The sequence below is a fragment of the Triturus cristatus genome, chromosome 4_2 (assembly GCF_964204655.1).
Source record: "Triturus cristatus chromosome 4_2, aTriCri1.1, whole genome shotgun sequence".
NCBI lineage: Eukaryota > Metazoa > Chordata > Amphibia > Caudata > Salamandridae > Triturus > Triturus cristatus.
Window position 1 is genome coordinate 881,706,857 of NC_140586.1, and position 6,000 is coordinate 881,712,856.

The following is a 6,000-nucleotide window of genomic DNA, read 5'->3' on the forward strand; positions in this document are numbered from 1 at the left end:
GTCGTGCTAGGATTGGAGGATTACAGAGTGACGAAGACGCTCCGGATCGGTGCGTTAGTGTGAGTCGCGCTGGGATTGGACAGCAGACAGAACAGTCGTAGGAAAGTGATTTGAAAAGTCTAGTGATTCAGGACTAAGAATAAGTAAAAATTAAGTATTACGATCCACCGAAAAAGGAGAAAAAGTCAAGGTTGGGAAAAATTAAAAGCCTATTTAAAAAGGATAAGCCAATTGTAACTAGGGAAGGACAGATACTTCCTCCACCGAAATCGCCTGCATCTTGGTAGCGAAAAATGGGTACCACACATGTATTTGTCTAGATAACTGGGCAAAGTATACAAAAGAAGACAGAGTCTTAGCGTTTCCAGAAAGTGGTTTGTTTAGTTTAGCTGTATTGAGAAACTTAAGAGAAAGAATGATGAGGTTAGAACCAAGACCTAGACCTACTCAGTTTGAGGTTTTGACGGAATGGAAAGAAGAGATGTATGAAAGAGAATGGCATTGGAGTGCAGAAGGTATAATTACATATTTGGTAGACCGTGTGGGCAGGAAAGTCATGATGACAGAATGAGGAGATGGCGGAGTGCAAACAGGAATGATGGGATGTTTCCATTGAGAAATATTGAAGAGACAAGTGGCAGAAAGTGTACTGAGAAGAGAAACAATACAGGGTCGGAAAGTTATAAGTACAGTGTGAATGAGTCGGAGGATGATGTGCTAGAGGACATGTTTTATAAAAATCCTCCCCCGTATCAACCAAATTCTATGTTGCTGACGCCGAGTGCGCCAGTAAAAGAAACCCTGCGAAATAAAAGTTTTGAGCAAACGCCACCTGATTTAGGGAACAATAATCCATTTAGAGACTCTGAAATAGCACAGCCCATTAGGACTGAAAATTAAAATTTAGCCGAACTAGCTAGAACAGCTCTGGAATTAACTGAGAAAATTAGGGAGTTAACTAAAAACATGGAAGCCATAACTGTACCTGTAACCATAGGGTCGGTGATGCCTGTCTTTGATAAACAGAAGGATATTGAGCATTGTTTAATAGTTCCCTACCATAATAACAAACAAATTGAGACAGAAAGAAGCAGATCCGGAGAAAATGCATGGGGAAAATTGGTAGGAACATCGGGTTTAAGTACACCTAAAAATTTGACGATGAATCAAAGTCCAGCAAGTAAGACGCTGATGACAACCGAATCAGCACCAGAGACCCTTAAAGAAATACCGAGCGAATGAGAAATGAAACAATCCCTGTAGGTCCCACTTCTGATAAATTGAGCGATTGGTTAAGGAGTTTACAGCGAAAAGATACAGAACCTCAACCTTTAGATGTGGCCAAATTAAAGGTAACGTTGGAGGAATTAATAGTAGGGACTATTCCAACTGAAAAATTAAAAGCATACCAGGACGAAGAGCTAATGTTTCTTTGTAAAAGTATAACTTGGAGAGCGAGGAGTTTGCATGAGAAACTTGAAGAAACAGCAAGTGAAATGGGCATAGACTTTGAGAAATTAAGATCATTGCAGAAACCATATAGAGTAGATTTCTCTGAAAAGGATATTGAAAATTTGAATACTCCAGGAAGATTGACTCAAATTAAAGAATTAATTGCATTGTTAAGAAAATGGTGTGATGTAGATAGGTGGAAAAGTAGGTGGTTTCGAAAGAGAGAGGACACTACAGATAAGACCTTTTCGGAATTTCCAGTAAGAGAAAAAGAGACAGTAGTAACGGAATGCCCTATGAGGGAAATCCCAGGAGGAGGTTATGTACATGTTCCTTGGACCGGACAGGACATTCTGTCGTTTACCAATGATTTTCCAAGGCTAAGAGAAAAGCCTGTGGAGTGGTATCGACAAGTAGAAAGGTTTGTTCAATTATCCAAAGTGCTGTAGATAGATTTGAATGGTCTTTTCAATATAATTGTACCGGCAGATCTATGGGCAGAATGCAAAATAACAGTAGGTTGGCCCACTCAAGAGTATCCTAGGATCCTAAGACGGGAGCCCCTGATCCAGAGGCAATGAGAAAGTATGAACAGGTAATTACTTTTTTGAAAAACAAAGTGCCACCAAAAGAAACTGATTGGGTAAAAATGTATAGAACTCACCAAGAAGTTAAGGAATCTGTCCATGCCTATTATGAAAGGTTGCTGTTAGCCTTTAAGCAATACAGTGGTGATGAGAAATTGAGTGAGAAGGATTTAAGTCATTTTGTATATCGATTTGTTTATGGTCTAAGACCTGAAGTAAGCGAAACAGCATACAGCGGATTGGCAAAATAAAAAGATAGAAGAAGTATTGAGACATGCAAAATATTTTAGCGACAAAATTGAAGCAAAACAACGCAAGCTGAAAGAAAAGGCCATGTGGGCACAGGTTAAGGTAGCGGAGAGACAAGAAGCTCAGCTGATTGAACAGGCAAATGGCATGGCCAAGTGAGACAAAAACCTAATTTTGGAAAGGGAAAGGTACAAATTAGCTTAGACGAAGCAAAAAAGAAATGGCCATGTCATAATTGTGGAAAATTAGGGCATTGGAAATCCTAGTGTAAATTGCCCCCTAGTGCTAATGGCGATAATGCATCATTGAATCCACAGGTGCAGAATGAGGTGAATTGCCAACCGCCACGACAGCAGCAGGTTGTTGCCCAACAATGTCAGGTGCCAAAGCCACCTTTTCCACAGAGCGTAAATCCTCAGAGATACAGTAATGAGACAGGATTCTACACCGAGGAACAGGTAACAAAGCTACCGCGCGCTAGTGCTGTTTCGCAGTATTGGCTAAAGCGCGATGAGAGTGAGTCAGAAGAAAATTATTGACGGTGCCTAGGAGAGGAAGGGGAGTGCGTACTTGGCGAAACTCTAGAAGTAGACCAGACAGGACCCTTTGTGGATGGAAAGGTAAATGGTGAAAATATTACTTTCCTGGTAGATACTGGTGCTACTCGTTCAACTGTTAGCTCAGCTGACGTTAAAAATCTTCCTCTCTCGGGTGACACAATCCAAGTAGTCGGAGTCTCAAATAGACAGATAAAAACTTATCTTACTCATCCTGTAAAAGTCAAAAAAGGGAAATTCACCGATATGGATCGATTTGTTGTTTGCGATACTAGCCCTGTGAATTTGTTAGGGAGAGATCCGTTGTATAAGATGAACTGTACGATTTTCTGTATCCCTGACGGCATAGCTTTTGAAACCCCTGATGAGGATGTACTATATAGAATGACAATGGCTAATCTGGAACCCGAAATTACTGAGGCATTTGCTGTATTTGACCCAGAGGAACTGCCTCAGGAATTAAAGAAAACAGTGAGACCTGAGGTGTGGGATTTCACGGGAGAAGATATAGGATTGATGAAAAAAGTAAACCCTGTGAAAATAACAGTAAAAGAAGGAGTGAGCTACCCGAACATTCCCCAGTATAAATTAACACCAGAAATAATTGCAGGAGTGACTCCTGTAATAGACAAAATGATTGAACAGGGAATTTTGAGAGAGATAATGAGCAGTCCATGTAATTCACCAATCATGGGTTTGAAGAAGCCTAACGGAACTTTCAGGATAGTGCAAGATTTGAGAAAAGTGAATAAAATTGTTGTACCTTGTTGTCCCATTGTACCAAATCCTTCAGTGATTCTATATCAGATTCCCAACGATGCAGAATGGTACACAGTCATTTACCTGTGTCATGCTTTCTTTTCTATCCCATTGCACCCTGACAGCCAACAGATTTTTGCGTTCCGGTTCGGCGAACGTACTTTGGCATGGTGCTGAATCCCACAGGGGTATACGGAAAGTCCATCAATATTTAATCACATTTTAAAGAAATCTTTGGAAGATTTAAAAATGCCCGAAAGTTCAGTTCTAGTGCAGTACATCGATGACCTATTGGTGTCATCGAAAACGCAAGAGGCATGTGTGGTGGACACAGTTGCATTGTTGAATCATTTGGCGGATGGAGGACTTAAGGTATCCCCAATCGAAATTACAATTTTGTAAGCAAGAAGTACAATATTTGGGTCATAAGATTGAGAAAGGCCTGAGGAAGGTGACGGCAGAAAGGATCAGAATAATCAAGGGAATGAGAGCACCAATGACTCAAAGAGAGGTGAGAATGTTTCTTGCAATGGTGGGATATTGTCGTCAGTGGATCAGCAACTTCTCGCTGATTGCAAAACCTCTGGTACGCTTGACAAAGAGTGATGTGAAAGACCCCCTTGAACTGAACAAAGAGGAGATGAAGGCATTTAGACAATTGAGAGACAGTTTGTGTGAAGCACCAGCACTAGGAATGCCTGACTATGAAAAGGAATGTGAGCTCTATTGCAGCGAGAGAGACGGGTGTGCACTTTCTGTGTTAGCACAAAAGCATGGAAAACTGAGACGACCAATTGCATACTTTTCAGCTGTACTAGATCCTGTAGCTGTAGCATTGCCTGGTTGTTTGAAAGCAGTGGCTGCTACCTGTAAGAGTTTGGAACAGAGTGAAGGAATTGTGATGGGATATCCTGTGAGAGTGTTTGTACCCCATGATGTTGCAATCCTTTGAACAAGGAGCCGAACCCAGTTCATGACGCATAGTCGTCTAACTAAATATGAGAAAGTCATTCTGGGTGCTACAAATGTGAGCCTTGTGAGGTGTCTTAATGTAAATCCCTCAACGTTGCTGTCTGATGCTGTGAATGTGGAAGTAAAGGATGATGTGGATCATGATTGTTTGGAAGTGCTTGATTTTTGCACAAAGCCACGTCCGGACATAAAAGATGTGCCCCTGAAAGAAAGTGACTATGTGATGTTTATGGATGGGTCATGTCTGAGAACTGAAGAAAGAATTTTGAGTGCCGCATATGCAGTATGTACTGTGGCGGCTGTATTGGAAGCGTCTTGCCTGAAAGGAGTGAGATCGGCTCAAGTTGCTGAATTGTTTGCATTAACCAGAGGATGCAAGTAGGGAAAGAATCTGTGAGTCACTGTGATTACCGATAGTCAGTATGGATTCGGAGTGGTGCATGACTTTGGGCAAATTTGGTCCCAAAGGGGGTTCTTGACGTCAAGTGGAACTCCTATAAGGAATGCTGAAGTGGTTGGCAAGTTGCTTGAGGCGATACAGCTGCCTAGGCAAACTGCGGTGGTAAAATGCGCAGCCCACTCCAAAGGTACTGACTATGTGTCAGCGGGTAAAAAATTTGCCAATGACATAGCGCAGTATTGTGCGCGAAACCAAAATTCTGTAAATCGGAATTGGGAAAAGGAAATGAACTCATGTCCCTTACTTTTTACTAACACTGTGAATACCTGGGAGGAAGTGAGACAGTTACAGGAAGAGGCAGGAGAAGAGGAAAGGAAACAGTGGATAAAATCAGGATGTGCACCAAGTGAGATGGACAAAGTCTGGGTTTATCGTGATGGAAGACCAGTAATGCCTGATAGCGTGATCTCTACCATGGCATGGATGTACCATTGACAAGCACATGTAGGTAGGGATGCCATGATCAGACTTTTCAAACAAACCTGATATAATGCAAAATTCCGGCTTGTAGCTGAGAGCCTTTGTCAGAGATGCCTTATATGTCAACAATACAATCCAGGAAGGAAAACAGTGGTGAGTTTGGGAGACATAAGAGAGGAGGGAGGTCCTTTCACCAGCATGCAGATTGATTTAATTGAAATGCCCCCATGTAATCGGCTAAGGTATGTTCTAGTAGTTGTTTGTCTGTTTTCACGATGGGTGGAAGCGTACCTGACCAGAAGGAGTGACGGGGTTACAGTAGCGATACTTCTATTGAGAGAATTCATTCCTAGGTTTGATTTTCCAGTGACGATTGAATCAGCTAGAGGAAAGCATTTTCAGAATGAAATAATAAAATTGATTTGTGAAGCATTGAATGTACAACAGAAACTACATTGTGCCTATCGTCCAGAGGCTTCTGGAGTAGTGGAACAGATGAATGGCACCATTAAAAACAGATTGGGAAAAATGTGTTTGGCAACAG